General features: G+C 46.7%; 2 protein-coding genes and 1 long non-coding RNA gene across 4 annotated transcripts in view; 2 read left to right on the forward strand and 1 right to left on the reverse strand.

Annotated features, from left to right (window-relative positions):
* Positions 1-19,528, forward strand: part of LOC142312968 (uncharacterized) — a 408,714-nt gene that overhangs the window by 186,919 nt on the left and 202,267 nt on the right. The gene's annotated exons all lie outside the window — the stretch shown is intronic.
* Positions 1-19,528, reverse strand: part of LOC142312238 (uncharacterized) — a 155,119-nt gene that overhangs the window by 38,790 nt on the left and 96,801 nt on the right. The gene's annotated exons all lie outside the window — the stretch shown is intronic.
* Positions 146-11,060, forward strand: LOC142312284 (uncharacterized). The gene is made up of 4 exons (XR_012754348.1): positions 146-204; positions 8,711-8,779; positions 8,862-8,925; positions 10,285-11,060. It is a non-coding gene; the product is annotated as an uncharacterized LOC142312284 (long non-coding RNA).

The following is a 19,528-nucleotide window of genomic DNA, read 5'->3' on the forward strand; positions in this document are numbered from 1 at the left end:
AATTTCAGTAGTGAAGGGGTTAATGCCCCCTGCCCCAGTAATGGGGAATCTCTACACACCTCCACCTGCAGAGCCGCACACTAGATATATAGCTGCTCTGAGCTTCCAGGACCTGTGATGATGTCACATGGAGGGGAGGAGTCAGGGGTCACATGATCAGCTCCTCAGTGTATGCAGGACTCTGCTGTGCTGGTGCTGGATTAGGTAAAGTTAATGTGTGGGGTCAGGAGGGATTTACAGTGTGGACGTAGCAGAGATGTGTGTGTGACATGTACGGAGAGGAACCATGTGTCTACAATGTGTACGGAGATGAGCCATGTGTCTACGATGTGTACGAAGATGAGCTGTGTGTCTACGACATGTACAGAGTGGAGCCATGTGTCTACAACGTGTACGGAGAGGAGCCGTGTGTCTACAACGTGCAACCGAAGATGAACAGTGTGTCCATGACATGTACGGAGAGGAGCCATGTGTGTACAATGTGTTTGGAGTGGAGCCGTGTGTGTACGACGTGTACGGAGAGGAGTCGTGTGTCTACGAGGTATACGGAGAGGAAGTGTGTGTCTACGAGGTATACGGAGAGGAAGTGTGTGTCTACGAGGTATACGGAGAGTAGTCGTGTGTCTACGAGGTATACGGAGAGGAAGTGTGTATCTACGACGTGTACAGAGATAAGCCAAGTGTCTACGACGTGTACAGAGATGAGCCAAGTGTCTACGACGTGCAGGGAGAGGAGCCGTGTGTCTACAACGTGCAACCGAAGATGAACAGTGTGTCTATGACATGTACGGAGAGGAGCCATGTGTGTACAATGTGTTTGGAGTGGAGCCGTGTGTGTACGACGTGTACGGAGAGGAGTCGTGTGTCTACGAGGTATACGGAGAGGAAGTGTGTGTCTACGAGGTATACGGAGAGGAAGTGTGTGTCTACGAGGTATACGGAGAGTAGTCGTGTGTCTACGAGGTATACGGAGAGGAAGTGTGTATCTACGACGTGTACAGAGATAAGCCAAGTGTCTACGACGTGTACAGAGATGAGCCAAGTGTCTACGACGTGCAGGGAGAGGAGCCGTGTGTCTACAACGTGCAACCGAAGATGAACAGTGTGTCTATGACATGTACGGAGAGGAGCCATGTGTGTACAATGTGTTTGGAGTGGAGCCGTGTGTACGACGTGTACGGAGAGGAGTCGTGTGTCTACGAGGTATACGGAGAGGAAGTGTGTGTCTACGAGGTATACGGAGAGGAGTCATGTGTCTACGAGGTATACGGAGAGGAAGTGTGTATCTACGACGTGTACAGAGATAAGCCAAGTGTCTACGACGTGTACAGAGATGAGCCAAGTGTCTACGACGTGCAGGGAGAGGAGCCGTGTGTCTACAACGTGTACGGAGTGGAGCCCTGTGTCCACGACGTGTACGGAGAGGAGTCATGTGTCTACGACGTGTATGGAGAGGAGCCGTGTGTCTACGACACGTACAGAGATGAGCCGTGTGTCTGTGACGTGCACAGATAGTAGCCATGTGTCTACGACATGTATGGAGAGTAGCCGTCTGTCTATGACATATACGGAGTGGAGCCGTGTGTGTACAAAGTGTACGGAGAGGAGCCATGTGTGTACGACGTCTACGGTGAGGAGCAGTGTGTCTCCGACATGTACGGAGAGTAGTGTCTACGGCGTGTACAGAGTGGAGCCATGCGTGTACATGAACATGTACGGAGGGTAGCCGTGTGTCTACGACGTGTACGGAGAGTAGCCGTGTGTCTACGACGTGTATGGAGTGATGCCGTGCGTGTATGACGTGTACAGAGAGGAGCCGTGTGTGTACGACGTCTACAGGGAGGAGCCATGTGTCTACAACATGTACGGAGAGAAGCCGTGGGTCTACTGCATGTACAGACTGGAGTCGTGTGTCTACGACGTGTATGGAGAGGAACTGTGTGTGTACGATGTGTACAGAGAGGCAGTGTGTGTGTACGGAGAGGAACTGTGTGTGTATGATATTTACCGAGAGGCACCGTGTGTGTGCAGAGTGGAGCCGTGTGTGTACAAGGTGTATGGAGCAGGGTCGCATTTGTACGATGTGTACAAAGAGGAGCCGTGTGTGTACAACGTGTAGAAAGTGGAGCAGTGTGTGTACAACGTATATGGAATGGAGCCGCAAGTATATTATTGTGTCTCTCCTTGCCACACCAGTGTCGGCCTTACAGCCCCATTTCTCTGACCTGAGCTCAGTCCCGGTGGTCCGATGCTCTCTGGTTTCTCTGCCCTGAGCCAGTCCCGGTGATCCGCTGCTCTCTGGTTTCTCTGCCGTGAGCTCAGTCATGGGTGTCTGGTGCTCTCTGGTTTCTCTAACCTGAGCTCAGCCCCGGCGTCCGGCGCTCTCTGGTTTCTCAGCACTAAGCTCAGTGCCAGAAGTCCGGCACTCTCTGGTTTCTCTGCCCTGAGCTCAGTCCCGGGGGTCCGGTGCTTTCTGGTTTCTCTGCCCTGAGCTCACTCCCGGGGGTGGCGCTCTCTGGTTTCTCTGCCCTGAGCTCAGTCCTGGGGTCCAGTGTTCTCTGGTTTCTCTGCCCTAAGCTCATGTGTGTACGACGTGTTTGGAGAGGAGCCGTGTGTCTACAACATGTACGGAGAAGAGACGTGTGTCTACGACGTGTACGGAGAGGAGCCATGTGTCTACGATGTGTATGAAGATGAACAGTGTGTCTATGACATGTACGGAGAGGAGCCGTGTGTGTATGATGTGTTCGGAGTGGAGCCGTGTATGTACGACGTGTACAGAGAGGAGCCGTGTGTCTACGAGGTATACAGAGAGGAAGCGTGTGTCTACGACATGTACAGAGATGAGCCAAGTGTCTACGACGTGTACGGAGAGGAGCCGTGTGTCTACGATGTGTACAGAGTGGAGCCGTGTGTCTACGACGTGTACGGAGAGGAGCTGTGTGTCTACGACGTGTACGGAGAGGAGCCGTGTGTCTACGACTTGTACGGAGAGGAGCCATGTGTCTACGACGTGTACGGAGAGGAGCCATGTGTCTACGACGTGTACGGAGAGGAGCCGTGTGTATACGACGTATACGGAGAGGAGCCGTGTGTGTACGACGTGCACGGAGAGTAGCTGTGTGTCTGTGACGTGCACAGAGAGTAGCCATGTGTCTACGACATGTACGGAGAGTAGCCGTCTGTTTATGACATGTACGGAGTGGAGCCGTGTGTGTACAACGTGTACGGAGAGGAGCCATGTGTGTACGATGTGTACGGAGAGGATCAGTGTGTCTACGACGTGTACAGAGAGGAGCCGTGTGTGTACGATGTCTATAGAGAGGAGCCGTGTGTCTACAACATGTACGGAGAGGAGCCGTGGGTCTACGACATGTACATACTGGAGCCGTGTGTGTACGACGTGTACGGAGAGGAGCTGTGTGTCTACGATGTGTACGAAGAGAAGCCGTGTGTCTATGATGTGTACGGGGAGGAACTGTGTGTGCACGACGTGTACAGAGAGGTGCCATGTGTGTACGACGTGTACGGAGAGGAACCGTGTGTGTATGACATTTACCGAGTGGTGCCTTGTGTGTGCGGAGTGGAGTCGTGTGTGTACAAGGTGTATGGAGCAGGGTTGCATTTGTACGATATGTACAGAGGTGAGCCGTGTGTGTACAACGTGTACGAAGTGGAGCAGTGTGTGTACAACGTATATGGAATGGAGCCGCAAGTATATTATTGTGTCTCTCCTTGCCACATCAGTGTCGGCCTTACAGCCCCATTTCTCTGACCTGAGCTCAGTCCCGGTGGTCCGACGCTCTCTGGATTCTCTGCCCTGAGCTCAGTCCCGGTGGTCCGGTGCTCTCTAGTTTCTCTGCCGTGAGCTCAGTCCTGGGGGTCTGGGGCTCCTGGTTTCTCTGCCCTGAGCTCAGTCCCAGGGGTCCGGCGCTCTCTCTGGTTTCTCTGCCCTAAGCTCAGTCCCGGAAGCCCAGCACTCTCTGGTTTCTCTGCCCTGATCTCAGTCCCAGGGGTCCGGTGTTCTCTGGTTTCTCTGCCCTAAGCTCAGTCCCGGGGGTGGCGCTCTCTGGGAGCTCAGTCCTGAGGGTCCAGTGCTCTCTGGTTTCTCTGCCCTCAGCTCAGTCCTGGGGTCCGGCGCTCTCTGGTTTCTCTGCCCTAAGCTCAGTCCCGAAAGTCCGTCAATCTCTGGTTTCTCTGCTCTGAGCTCAGTCCCGGGGGTGGCGCTCTCTGGTTTCTCTGCCCTGAGCTCAGTCCTGGGGGTCCGGTGCTCTCTGGTTTCTCTGCCCTGATCTCAGTCCCGGGAGTCCAGCGCTCTCTGGTTTCTCTACCCTAAGCTCAGTCCCGGTGGTCCGACGCGGTCTGGTTTCTCTGCTCTGAGCTCAGTCCTGGGGGTCCAGTGCTCTCTGTGTTATACATTTGTATATCTTGGTAGCAGTGTCTCCCGGTCTCTTACTTGCACCGACTCTTGGTCAAGTATCTGCTGAGACACATGTACGATCAGCCAGTATAATCTATATATCATTTTTTAATTAACAAGAGATGTTCACGACCCCTGGTGATCACACACATGGCTTGGCTAGTTGTGACTTCATCAGCTCCGTGTTTGTGAAATCAACTCCCTTTTATGCCTTTTGAACTCCAAATAATGATTGTCTTACGAGCACTCGAGAAATCAATACAGCACAACCCTCAACAAAACAAAGGAAACTTATCACTGAAAGACATAGGAAATAGGAATTTAGGGGTGTGAACAGAAATATGTAACTTCTCCGCCCAGAAGTTTTAACTGTTGATTACCATGAAACAGGAGTCGTGAGACAAGATGGATACACAGATACAAAATGTAGTCTGTTTTCCACAACCATTTATTTATGATGTGGAAGTGTGCCGTGCTGGAATACCCTGGGGCCCTTATATGTTTCATGTGCATCACTAAAGCAGAGATTTGTTCTCCCTTACCTAAAATTGTCACGGTCACCACCCTCACTATCTGTTGCCACAGAGAGGATGTGTGACGCCCTGGCAAAACCAGGTAGTCACAGTTAGGCCCCCGCATTACACCGTTCCCTCACTAGGAAACACACAGCCAACTAGAAACCCTAGTCACCCCCCTGGGCGTGACCAGGCGGTTGGGACACGCCCACCCAGGGGTCCAGGCAGCCCAGGGCGGGAAAACAAGCAGTCTGAGTTTGTAGTTTAGTTTGGAAAGGAGTGTGGGCTGGAGCTAAGTGTAGCTCCAGCAAGGAAGTTCAAGTTGAACGGTACCAGGCTAGGAGCCCTGGTGCCACTGGCTAGGAGGCAGACGGTGGTCTCCATCAGCAGGAGACAGGAAGACGGCTCAGCAGAACCAAGGTAGACCGGGACAGGGTTGTAGCCCGCCAGTACCGACTCGGGAAACCGACTCAGAAACCGGAGCACAAAGGGAGGTACTCGGACCCTGAAGCCAGGCCTGGAACCAAGCAGAACTGGTTAATTAACCGATTGAGGCCAGGACTAGAGGTCCTGTCCCACCCAAAAGTCCCTCATAGAAGACAACAACCCACCGATTAGGGATAAGAGGGCACCGCCAGGGCCCATAGATCCCACGGGCCAGCATCTGCGGGCATGGCTCCTTAGGCCACATCCAGCCGGGAGCGGACTCCTGAGTTTCACACCAGTAAAGTCCACCTTACACAAAGCAGTGCAGGAAAAGGATAGAGACCACCAGCCGGGTGGAGGACCCGAGCGCAACCGTGTTGTGAATGTCAGTTATGCTTTGGCTGCTGGGAGGCTCCCTCTTGTGGCCAGGAATGGTTTGGACATAGACCAGGTGTGTTGAGCAATGGGCGTTTCCATTGCTAACTCTCTGCTTATTTAAATCCTGGTCTGATAGCAGGCTATGCCGGATGTCAGTTGTTCTTTGTTCACCAGCCTGCTTCATTCTGCTCCAGACCACATCTACCCCAGATAAGTGCTTTGCTCTTTATTTGTTGTTTGGTTCTTTTATGCTTATCTGAGTTTGTCATTTGCTGTGGTTGTTTTCAGTTTATTTGCATGCAGGGCTTTTCCCTCTCAGTTGCTTAGCTGGGAAACTCCCTGCAGTTTTGTTTGGAGTATGGCGCCGATAAGTCCATGTGTTTGTGGCTTTTTGAATTTGTAATGATTCTTGTTTTCTGTTCATTGGTATGACAAGAGCGCCAGGTATAGGACGGAGTGCAGATCGTGCGATCTGAGGGCCTTTTTGTACTATCAGGAATTTGGAATTTTGCAGGGTTTTTCTCTGGCCACCATCAGCCCCTTTCCTGTCCTTTCTTATTTTAGTCAGTGGGGGCCTCACCTTTTGCTAATCCTATCATCTATCTCTGTATTGTGTTTTCCTATATCATCGCAGTCTTTGAATGTGGGGGGCTTGCTATTCTTTGTCTATTTTCTGAGGCAGAGAGTTATTCATCTTTCCTTCCTTTAGGATAGCTAGTTCTCCGGCTGGGTTCGCGGTGCACAGGATGTTAGTTCACCCCTCGGCTACTTCTAGTGTTGATGGTTAGTAAGGGGATGGCGGCCAGATTAGTTGCCAATGTTCTTGTCACCTTTTACCAATGAGTTATGGTGGTCTTCTATGGTTCCGGATCATAACACAACCGGCCGCGGCACCGGCCACCATCACCTTGGTTTACCGAAGACTTGTGTGTTTTACTAACAGTGAGTACACCAGCACCCCCTGTGGTCGCCATTCCCTGCACTGAGCCACTGGGTCCCCGGGCCACCATCCTTACCTACAGAGGGGTTAACAACTTGCTGCACAACATCTCCCCCGGGTGCCCCATAACAGCAGTGGTGGTGGCGTCACGAACTTACTACGGCCTAGCCCGTACATCTACGCCCTCCCCCATTTATTCGGCGTGTCTGCGAGACCCCCGGGTCCAGAGTCCCTCGGGCCACCACCCCTGAAGTCTCGGACCCGAGCAGCGCCGGCTTCTGGCACGGGGGCGGCACAGATGCAAGTCAGAAAGGTCCATGGAGCCTCTGTTAGGAGTCTCGACATGGAAAATAGCCAGATATCACTCTGGGAAGAAGCTAGCCAAGGAATAGCTCTTTTTAGGAGACCACCATAACCACCATATTAATCGGCCCTTTTAGTCAAAATCCAACTCTTGACGAGTTTAAAGATATGATAAGGGAAATACCAAGGCCAGGTATCCATCCACAGACAGCTGTTTCGGGGTATTGCCCCTCATCAGTGTGGAGTAGGATTCTGGCCATGTGGGAGCAATGCCTAGTAGACCAACAAGACAAAACAATCACTGATCTCAGGGAAAACAGCCAAGAGAAAACTCTGCCGGCAGCCAACAAAGACGCTCAACACAGTGAAATCCTAGTTGCATTGCCCCCTGGGAAGTATGCAAGTCAGACAGGTCTGTAGAGCCTCTGTTAGGAGTCTTGATACCGAAAATAGCCAGATATCCCTCCGGGAAGAACCTAGCCAAGGAGTGGCTCTTTTTAGGAGACCATCATAACCACCATGTTAAGTGTCCCTTTTAGTCAATATCCAACTCTTGATAAGTTTAAAGATATGACAAGGCAAATGCCAAGGCCAGGTATCCATCCACAGACAGCTGTTTCGCGGTATGGCCCCTCATCAGTGTGGAGAGTGTGTGCCACAGAGAGGATGACATTTCTTTCAGGCTTTAACATTATTACTGTGCACACGTGGACTCTTTATGTCACAAAACGTTAGAGCTGCACAAAATTTTTGGTACTTCTGCATTTTTTAGATTTGGCTAGCTCTGTCAAAGTGGATGGAGTGGGTGCATGACGCCACAGCTTGTTGATCTGCGTAATGCCTTACTCCAGAACCTTCTGCCTAAGATTTGTGGCGATGTGGCACATGTCAGATACTCCCACTTAATTAAAAGGCATGTGACTATGAAAGAATCAGGAGCCTTTGACTCAAACACATTCCCTCATCAATACTGACGTGAATATCATTGTTTTTTTAAATCAGGGCCTATGTTCCTTGTGGTTTTCTATTTGGTGATCACAACGGCTGCTCCAGTCAAGTCTATTGTTCTGTGTATATTTTGTGGCTGAATCACTTCCTGGATAACAATTATGATGTCTTCGAGGTACAATATTTAAGGTTCCCATTCTGGACTACCCAGCCTTCGACAATATGTATTTGTGATTTCCTTTGTGTGCAGAATTGTTTCTCTATTGTGATTACTGGTAAAGACTTAGCTTGCCTCTGACCACATTCTTCAGTCTTCTACCTGTCTTATCTTTCTGTGACCATGTCTGTGACCATGTTTTCTGTCTGGGAGGAAAATGAGGGGTACATCTTAAAATCTGAATGTAGCTTAACGGGGGGGGGGGGTGGAGAGGGGTCACAGGAGGCAGGACAATGCTGTGCGCTGTACTGCTGGCTTTCTCTCTGTGCGGTAGGTGGACACCAAGGCTCTGTGCGGCGGGCGGGCAGCAATACTCTCTGCGGCGGGCGGGCAGCAAGGCTGTGCGGCAGCCGGCGCTGCTGTGTGCTGGACCGGTGCTCGCTGCAGGCAGAGAGGCATTAGCCATTCTGAAGATGTCAGCGGTAAGTTCTTCAAATAATGGCGCCCAGAGTCGGCGCGTGTGCAGATGGAGCTCTCAGATAGTTTTTAAATTTGTAATTTATATTTTTTAAAAACATATTTTTAATGTGCTTACTTTTTTATTTATTTTTTTTTTTTTACAGATTATGGTGCTGTGTTGTTCGTTTTAGACTATTGATTACTTTTGAGATTCTTCTGCTCCCAACAGTCTGGTAAGCTACATATACAATTATAAAATATATTTCCATTGTTTATTATTCAAATAAATAATTTCTGAAAATTATTATTTAACAGGTTTTGAATTTAAAACGTAGAGCCTGAGCTTAGGTCCGGCATATTAAAAATTCTTACTGATCAGGTAAGTTAAACTATTATTTTGTCATATGCTACTGAAAAGGGGTTCTCTTTTTTTTGGTGACAATTTTTTTGTCTTACTTAAATCCATGTAATTGGACAAAAATAATTTTTGCAATTAGGTTTAATACAAAATTTTGTTCATTTTTATTATTACATTGTTAATTGCTGCCTACAGAAATGGTTAACATGGTCCTGCTCTTCTTATTCATTCATGATGATTATGACTAAAAGACCCAGCGTCTGAATCGTGTCAATCATAGGAAATTTTATCCTCACCATGTATTTTATCTAATAAGAATTAAAGATGTTTTTTTAATCTTCAACATTTTTTGTCTGCATGGACGTTTTGTGCCGGAGTACCTCCTCACTTTGAGAGACTTCCCATTAACCCCTTCCCGACGCTGCCAATTCTCGTTTCTAATAATGGTCCTGGCAAAGTTTGAAAATAGCTTTTAACAGGTTAACAATTGGGGGCAGAGCTTTGCGGCACCTGCTACCAAATTGTGTTGTGATTTATTTTTTTTCCCAAAAATTTTTCTGTAATTACTATATTTTTTGGATTATAAGATGCACTTTTCCTCCCACAAATTTGGAAGGAAAATGAGGGGTGCACCTTATAACAAAATGTAGCTTACCAGGACGTGGTGGAGAGGGGTATCAGGAGGCAGGGGCAATGCTGGGGCTGCGATCGCTGTTCTGTGGGCGCTGTGCTGGGGCTGCAGGTATCTGTGATGTGAGCAGTGGGGCAGGGGCTACTCTGAAAATGTAGGCGGTACGGGCTTCAAATAATAGTGCCTGGAGTCGGCACAGATTGAGCTCTTGGCTCAAGATCTCATCTGCGCATGCCCCGTCTAAGGCACATCGATCTCCCAGCAATGGAGTTAAGGAAAATGGTACCCAGAGATGGCGTGTGCACCAATGAGATTTGAGCTTGTCATTGATCCAATAGCTCAATCTGCTCAGGCGCCAACTCCGGGCGCCATTTCTTTGAAACCCTCACCACCAACAGTTCCTGGGACAGCATCTGGGACACCTGCCGCATCGCCCTACTTCACCACACCCCCTGCCTCCTGTGAGCCCACCCCATCACCGCTGCTGGTCCATCCTCCCGATAAGACACCAACAGATTATAAGACAGACCCCTTTTTATTCTCTAAATGTGGTCTGCGTCTTATAATCCGGTGCACCTTCTAAAACAAAAAATACGGTACTTTTAATGTGAGTCAGCCTAATTATGTAATCTCTTAACACCAATTTTTCTTTCTTTCACCAAAGTAGTTTACCATTTTGGGTGCTGACTGTGCATTATAAAAAATATATTGTTTAATGACTGCCATTATTTTCTAATTATCTTCTTTAGGTAAAAAAAAATGCCGACCTGTTTGGTGAACCAGTGTTCAAACAAATCAGGCAGAAAGGGACAAAGTGCGGAAATAATTCTGCACAGATATCCCAGTGATATAGCAAAAATTAAGCTTTGGCTACAGGCTACCGGACAAGAGTTTGAAGATATTGACTCATTAGCGCAGAGAATTCTTGAAGAAAGAAAACTCAACAAGCATGGGATTTGTTCTAGTCATTTCACGGATGATTGCTATTACCTGGAACAAAAAACAAGAATTCTACACAAGGATGCTGTACCGTCTATATTTCCTGTTGTGTCAAAAGGAGAAAAAATAATCTCAGAAGATTTGAAGAAGGATCTAAATAGAAAAAGAAAGAAAGCATTCATGTCTACATTAAGTAGACCCACAAATGTAAAAGAACCCTCCATGAAAAATGAAGTTCATGATCCAGATTACTTCACCAAACCAGGGTTTCATTCCATTGAGACTCAAACAGAGTACACGCTGTTGAACTCAGAAATCGTTATGAAGTTCATTTTAAACCCCACCACCAATGTTAAAGAGGAACCAGTTTCACCAAGTAAAGATAATTCTAATATCCACTCCATTAATGAACTGAAACACAGTCCTAACTTTTCCTTTTAAAAAGAAGCCTCATGACGTCTACAATATTCCAAAATAAAAGATGTCTACTTTTTTTAAGAGGTTGCACCACTATCTTCCATCACTGTAAATTATCTACAGTCCCTGACAAAAGTTCTGTCGCTTATCTATGTTATGTAAATAAAAGCTTATAACCTGACTTTAAATTTATCCATTGGTTTCATAAATTACTCTTTTGAGAGCTGAAACCCTCCCAAATTTGTTTTAGGTTATGAAAATAAAGTTGCTGCAAAGCTGAAATATTGATTATTTAATGAACACAGAAAGGTCAGATTTTGGCAAGACAAAAGTTTTGTCGCCTTGTAATATAATGCACCCAATCCTAGTTTACATACTCACCTGTGCTCACTAAATGATCGGTTAATTAGTGGGTGTGTATAAAAAGAAACCCAGCACCCCAGACCTTCAGTTGAACTGCAACTTCACCTCTGACAACATGTCAAACATTCACCCTGCGACCAAAGCCTTGATTATCAAGAGGCTAAAGACCAGATCCACTGCAGAGGTGGCTGGCACCTTTAATGTGTCTCAGCGTCAAGTACAAAGAATTATAAAAAGATTTGAAGAGACTGGAGATGTTTTTGACAAGCCCAGGTCCGGCAGACAACTGCTCAGGAGGAACGTTTGTTGGTTAGAAAATCCAAAGCTAGCCTCTCTTCCACTGCAGCAAAGCTCCAAAATGCCTGGTTATCTCAAGTCCCTGTGTCAACTAGAACAGTTTTTAGGATTCTGTTTCGAAATGGCCATGGTTGAATCAGTGCCCAGAAGCCAGCACTAAACAAAGGGCAATTAAAAAAAACAATGTGGCATTTGCCAAGTCCCACAGCCTGCTAAACAGATGGACGCTGGAAAAGTGGCAGAAGGTGGATTTTTCTGATGAATCTTCAGTTGAATTACACCACAGCCGCCGCAAATACTGCAGGAGACCTACTGGAGCCCGTATGGATCCAGAAAACCGTTAAGTTTGGTGGTGGAAAGATCATGGTTTGGCGTTACATTCAGTATGCGGGTGTGCGAAACATTTGCAAGGTGAAAGGCAATATCAATACCTAAAATATAAAGAAGTATTAGCTACCTCTTACATTCCCAATCATAAAAGGGGTCAAATTCTGCAGCAGGATGGTGCTCCATCTCATAAATCCATCTTTACAACAAAGTTCCTGCTGGCAAAGAAGATCAAGGTGCTCAACGACTGGCCAGCCCAGTCACCAGACATGAACATCCTTGAGCATGTTTGGGGTAGGATGAAAGAGGAAGCTTGGAAGACAAAACCAAAGAATCTAGATGAACTCTGGGAGGCATGTAAGACTGCATTCTTTGCTATTCCTGATGACTTCATCAATAAATTGTATGAATCATTGTTGAACCGCATGGATGCAGTCCTTCAAGGTCATGGAAGTCAAACAAAATATTAAATATGGCTCTAATAGCACCACAACTTCATTCACCAATGTTATGCAACATATCTTTGTATTAGAAGTTAATTATTGGTTTGAATTTAACATTACTTGTGGACAACAAAACTTTTGTCTTGCCAAAATCTGACCTTTCTGTGTTCATTAAATGATCAATATTTCAGCTTTCCAGCAACTTTATTTTTATAATCTAAACTAATTTGGGAGGGTTTCAGCTTTCAAAAGAGTAATTTATGAAACCAATGAATGAATTTAAAGTCAGATTATAAGCTTTTATTTACATAACATGGATAATCGACAGAACTTTTATCAGGGACTGTACAACATCTTCAAAATTTTGATTCGCCAAAAGGAGATTTTGTGATAATTGACATTGAAGTGACCCAAACTACATTCTACATGAGTCCAATGTGGAAGAAAGTGAAAACTAAAAAATGTCCTCTTTTGCAGGAAAAACAAGAAGTTCAATGACCTCTCACCAACAGAGAGGGAAATAGTACAAGATCGAAACCTTTTTAGTTTTTGAAGTTTGGATAAGCGAATGCGAAATGTTAAATATCAGGCCAATCAAGACTTTGCAATAGTTTAGTTAAAGGGACTTGTCATCAGATTTGGCAACTATAAGCTGTAGCCACCACCACTGAGCTCTTATATACAGTATTCTATAATACTGTATATAAGAGCTCTGGCCACTCTGTAGAACGTAAAAAACACTTTTATAATACTCACCTAGGGGGTGGTCCGGTCCAAAGGGTGTTGCTGCTCTTCAGTCTGGGGCTTCCTCTCTCCGGTCCGGCACCACCTGTCTGTGGTGATCCTCCTTCTTCTGAGGCCAGTGTGCATGACGCGTCCTACGTCATGCACACTACCCAGCATTGAGGTCCTGCGCAGGCACAGTTTGATCTTCCCTGCTTAGGGCAGATCAAAGTATTGTAGTACGCATGTCGGGGGATCTTTCACCTTTCCTCATGCCTGCACATTACAGTACTTTGATCTACCCTCAGCAGGGCAGAGAGTCATGCGCGTGCGCAGGACCACAATGTCAGCTTGTGTGGATGGCATGCACACTGAGCTGGGAAGAAGGAGGACGGCAATAGCTGCAGAGAGTAGGTGCCGGACTGCGAGCAGCGACATCCATTGGACTGGACCGCCCCTTAGGTTAGTATTATAGCAGTGTTTTTTATGTTACATAGATCGGCTTGGGCTCTTATATAGAGTATTCTGGTTATAGGGGCCATAGAGGATTATTAACACCAATATTAAATGTACTCGTCATCTTGCTTTGCTCTCCCTTGGTATACAAGAAGTCCTTCCTAAATATAGAAATATTATAATTAGTGATGGGCGAATAGTAACTATGTGTTCGTAACGAATCCAAAGTACTATTTTCGTATTCGAATTGTGAACCTAATTTAAGTCGATGGGGAATCCAAGCATTTTTTCTTGCCTTTGCGAATACTGGAATAGTACTTTGGGATTCATTGTGAATAATCCGAACACGAATAGTGACTATTTGCCCATCACTTATTATCATAGATTACTAAATTGTTAATAGCTTCAAGGTGGAAACAAAAAGATTTGCAAAACATTTCAGACAGAATAGTTTCCATACACAAAGCCTTTGGATTCTCTAGCTTTTAAGAAACAATAATCTTTTCACAAATTCCAAAAGATGGCAATATTGGAATAACATCTTTCCTCCTTAGCCAAGATGTTTGAGGTCAAAATAAGATGAAGCCAAGAAGAGGAACTTTGTAAAAAATGACTTGACTTTTATTAATTGGTTACCATTATAGAACTAGTTGTACTTGTATGCATGAATAAAAATGGACTCATTCTTTTCTTTAGCTTATAATAACTCATCACTCAACAAGACCTTTGTAATTAGTACCCGCCTCATTTTTTTCCCCATTTTATTTTCCCCTCCCTCCATACTTCCCCCTTCTGTAATTGAGTAAGATATGTATCAAATCTTCAAAATCTATTAAAATATGTTCACAAAAAGAACCAACATTAAAAAAAACATTTGAGGGATCATTTTATAAAATAACAGGAAGGTGTAATCAAGGACACATTCATAATCATGGAAACAAAGCCCAAAGTTCGACATTGCTCTGCTGAAAATACACTGTGTACAGAATTATTAGGCAAATGAGTATTTTGATCACATGATAATTTTTATACATGTTGTCCTACTCCAAGCTTTATAGGCTTGAGAGCGCCAACTACCAATTAAGTAAATCATGTGATGTGCATCTCTGTAATGAAGACGGGTGTGGTGTAATGACATCAACACCCTATATAAGGTGTGCTTAATTATTAGGCAACTTCCTTTCCTTTGGCAAAATGGGTCAGAAGAGAGATTTAACGGGCGCTGAAAAGTCCAAAATTGAAAGATGTCTTGCAGAGGGATGCAGCAGTCTTGAAATTGCCAAACTTTTGAAGCATGATCACCAAACAATCAAGCGTTTCATGGCAAATAAACAACAAGGTCGCAAGAAGCGTGTTGGGCAAAAAAGGCATAAAATAACTGCTCATGAATTGAGGAAAATCAAGCATGAAGCTGCCAAGATGCCATTTGCCACCAGTTTGGTCATAAGGTGTGCCATACTCAGGGCCATGGCCAAGGTAAGGAAGGCTGAAAAATGACCACCTTGGAACAAGAAACATAAGATAAAGACTGGGCCAAGAAATATCTTAATAAAAAAGGGCAAGCTTCGGCACACTCAGATAAGAGAATATGAAATGAAATTTTTTTTTTTTCTCAAGTGATTTTATTGCAAGGCACAAAAAAAGGTTCATCAATTACACCGACGTTTCAGCTCGTAGAGCTTTTATCAAGGTGATACTGTGTATAATACAGAAAAAAAGAGAATATTAAAAAACAGAAATGTAAGCAGTGATTTACATACACTGAACAAGGGAGTATACATCACTCCAATGTATATAATAGTTTGCATCACTCATTATATACACAGACATATTAAAGTGAAAAGACTTATGTACAATCACATGAAAAATTAGTAGAGATGAGCGAACCGGTCCCGGTTCGGCTCGAGGTCGGTTCGCCGAACGGAGGTCCCGTTCGAGTTCGGCTCGTCGAACGTTCGACGAACCGAACTCGAACTGCATAGGAAACAATGGCAGGCAATCACAAACACATAAAAACACCTAGAAAACACCCTCAAAGGTGTCCAAAAGGTGACAAACAACTCACAACACAACACAAACACATGGGAAAGTGACAAGGACATATACTCATGCGAAAACAAAACAGCTGGACAAGGAAAAAGAGGAGGACACACAGATATATGAGTATATGCAAGGAAACATCGATTCCATTATTGTGCAACTTGAGCCCTGCTCATTTTAGGCTTCCAATCTTGATAAATTGCCTGAGCTCGCCACGTACGCCTTGGGGATCTTGTCGTGTCCTGCAGCCAGCGTTCTCTCGGAACCTGTCTTCAGTGCTGCTGGGGGTCTGCTGGCAGATAAGCACACGTGTCTGTCCACTGACAATGTGGACATGGCTCTCAGAGGACTTTTCTTCCCCTGGGTCAGCCAGGGGAGGTGAAAGGCACGCGTATTTTTGAGAGTGCTTCATGCAAAGCATCTTTTTCATCTTGAAAATTGGGTCAATTGATGCCAGTCAAGTGGGGTGTGTGTGGCCCAATTAGTGGCAACGAGAGAGACTGTGGTTGGAGTCCCCTCGCTGTGTTTCTAAAAGAACCAAGATGAACAAGTCATGGCTCTCAGAGGACTTTTCTTCCCCTGGGTCAGCCAGGGGACGGGAAAGGCACGCGTATTTTTGAGAGTGCTTCATGCAAAGCATCTTTTTCTTTTTCAAAAGGGGGCTCAACCGATGCCAGTCAAGTGGGGTGTGTGTGGCCCAGTTAGTGGAAACGAGGGAGACTGTGGTTGGAGTCCCCTCGCTGTGTTTCTAAAAGAACCAAGATGAACAAGTCATGGCTCTCAGAGGACTTTTCTTCCCCTGGGTCAGCCAGGGGACGGGAAAGGCACGCGTATTTTTGAGAGTGCTTCATGCAAAGCATCTTTTTCTTTTTCAAAAGGGGGCTCAACCGATGCCAGTCAAGTGGGGTGTGTGTGGCCCAGTTAGTGGAAACGAGGGAGACTGTGGTTGGAGTCCCCTCGCTGTGTTTCTAAAAGAACCAAGATGAACAAGTCATGGCTCTCAGAGGACTTTTCTTCCCCTGGGTCAGCCAGGGGACGGGAAAGGCACGCGTATTTTTGAGAGTGCTTCATGCAAAGCATCTTTTTCTTTTTCAAAAGGGGGCTCAACCGATGCCAGTCAAGTGGGGTGTGTGTGGCCCAGTTAGTGGAAATGAGGGAGACTGTGGTTGGAGTCCCCTCGCTGTGTTTCTAAAAGAACCAAGATGAACAAGTCATGGCTCTCAGAGGACTTTTCTTCCCCTGGGTCAGCCAGGGGACGGGAAAGGGACGCGTATTTTTGAGAGTGCTTCATGCAAAGCATCTGTTTCTTTTTCAAAAGGGGGCTCAACCGATGCCAGTCAAGTGGGGTGTGTGTGGCCCAGTTAGTGGAAACGAGGGAGACTGTGGTTGGAGTCCCCTCGCTGTGTTTCTAAAAGAACCAAGATGAACAAGTCATGGCTCTCAGAGGACTTTTCTTCCCCTGGGTCAGCCAGGGGACGGGAAAGGGACGCGTATTTTTGAGAGTGCTTCATGCAAAGCATCTTTTTCTTTCTCAAAAGGGGGCTCAACCGATGCCAGTCAAGTGGGGTGTGTGTGGCCCAGTTAGTGGAAACGAGGGAGACTGTGGTTGGAGTCCCCTCGCTGTGTTTCTAAAAGAACCAAGATGAACAAGTCATGGCTCTCAGAGGACTTTTCTTCCCCTGGGTCAGCCAGGGGACGGGAAAGGCACGCATATTTTTGAGAGTGCTTCATGCAAAGCATCTTTTTCTTTTTCAAAAGGGGGCTCAACCGATGCCAGTCAAGTGGGGTGTGTGTGGCCCAGTTAGTGGAAACGAGGGAGACTGTGGTTGGGGTCCCCTCGCTGTGTTTCTAAAAGAACCAAGATGAACAAGTCATGGCTCTCAGAGGACTTTTCTTCCCCTGGGTCAGCCAGGGGACGGGAAAGGCACGCGTATTTTTGAGAGTGCTTCATGCAAAGCATCTTTTTCTTTTTCAAAAGGGGGCTCAACCGATGCCAGTCAAGTGGGGTGTGTGTGGCCCAGTTAGTGGAAACGAGGGAGACTGTGGTTGGAGTCCCCTCGCTGTGTTTCTAAAAGAACCAAGATGAACAAGTCATGGCTCTCAGAGGACTTTTCTTCCCCTGGGTCAGCCAGGGGACGGGAAAGGGACGCGTATTTTTGAGAGTGCTTCATGCAAAGCATCTTTTTCTTTTTCAAAAGGGGGCTCAACCGATGCCAGTCAAGTGGGGTGTGTGTGGCCCAGTTAGTGGAAACGAGGGAGACTGTGGTTGGAGTCCCCTCGCTGTGTTTCTAAAAGAACCAAGATGAACAAGTCATGGCTCTCAGAGGACTTTTCTTCCCCTGGGTCAGCCAGGGGACGGGAAAGGCACGCGTATTTTTGAGAGTGCTTCATGCAAAGCATCTTTTTCTTTTTCAAAAGGGGGCTCAACCGATGCCAGTCAAGTGGGGTGTGTGTGGCCCAGTTAGTGGAAACGAGGGAGACTGTGGTTGGAGTCCCCTCGCGGTGTTTTACATGCTTTTAGAAGGGCATGACATGGCTTAGAGGTTGACTTTCAGCATCTGGAAACTGTTGGCTACCAAAATGCTGCCTTTCCAACCTTTTTAACCGAGGATTTTCGAGACCTTATGCCCATCGCAGTGCCCCAAGAGCCGATGCCCAGGCGCCACTCCTTCTCCAACAAAGGCGTGCACGCGCTACACCAGCATGTCGCATTAAACATCACTGATTCCTTGAGAAACTCTGTGTGACAGGGTGCATTTCACCACAGATAATTGGCCCAGTAAGCATGGACAGGGGCGTTACATGTCGCTGACTGGGCAATGGGTTACTGTGGGGAGAGCTGGAGAAGGGTCTGCTGTACAAGTCTTGCCGTCCCCACGAGTTGTTTCAATCCTTCTTCTGTATGTAGAAGTTAATACACTGCTTCTGCCTCTTCAACCTCGTGTGGGTCCTCCACCTTGGCGCAAACCCTGTGTGGTCAGGCCACCCTTCCTTGTAACTGCGCACAAGGACTACCACACACCTCCTTACTATGCTGGCAGCAGAGCTCAATGCCATCAGGCGGTCAAAGGTTTACTTTGAAATGTATGGGAAATGTGAGTCACACCGCTGAGAAGTTGTGGACGGTTAGCTCTGGAGACCGAGTTTCATCAATGGTTGTCTCCACTCAACCAGCAGCCAGGGAAGGCCGGGTGCGACAATGATGCAAACATGGGTGCGCCCTTCGCTGTGACAATGTGACACACGTGCCTTGTGTGGTTCGCGTGTTGAACCTGGTTGTCCAGCAATTTTTAAAGCACTATCCTGGCCCACATGGCCTTCTGCAGAGAACACGGTGTAACGCCTTCCTTGATCCACACACTCAGATGGGCTGTAAATGATAGGCTAGAGGGAAGCCACTCACCAAGCAGGACCCCTAGAACCCTGAAACCCTTTAACCCCTATACAGGGATTAGGAATTACACAGGGCCCAAGGTGATTAATACCTGTGGAAGGCTGCAGTTCCAGAGAATAGTAGTCAGGCAGGGTCAAAACATTAATTGAGGAACAGGAACAGAATGGGACGGCCAGGACTTAATCAGAAAACAAGCAGAGGTGAAATGCGGATCGGCCAACAAGGTACATAAACAGCAAGCAGGAAAAGTAGTCAGGTAACAAGCACACAAAATCATAAAACTGAACTGGGGGTAAAAGCAGAGCTATGTCTGGCAGTGGTCTGCAGACAGGATGGGCATAAAAAGGGTGTGGTGTCTTCCCATTGGTTGTAGCTGAATGATGGTATTTCATCTGTGAGATACCCACCAGCTACATTCAGCCAGAGATTCTGCATCTGTCAAGGTAATGCAGCCCAGTGGGTGAGCATAACCTGCGTCCACCTGCGCCGCTGGCATCGACTCCTCTCCCATCATCAGCACTATGTATGAAAGGAACACGTTGTCACCTGGCGACCGGAGTACAAATTGACGGAGCGGACTCTGTTGGTGACTTA

The sequence above is a fragment of the Anomaloglossus baeobatrachus genome, chromosome 5 (assembly GCF_048569485.1).
Source record: "Anomaloglossus baeobatrachus isolate aAnoBae1 chromosome 5, aAnoBae1.hap1, whole genome shotgun sequence".
NCBI lineage: Eukaryota > Metazoa > Chordata > Amphibia > Anura > Aromobatidae > Anomaloglossus > Anomaloglossus baeobatrachus.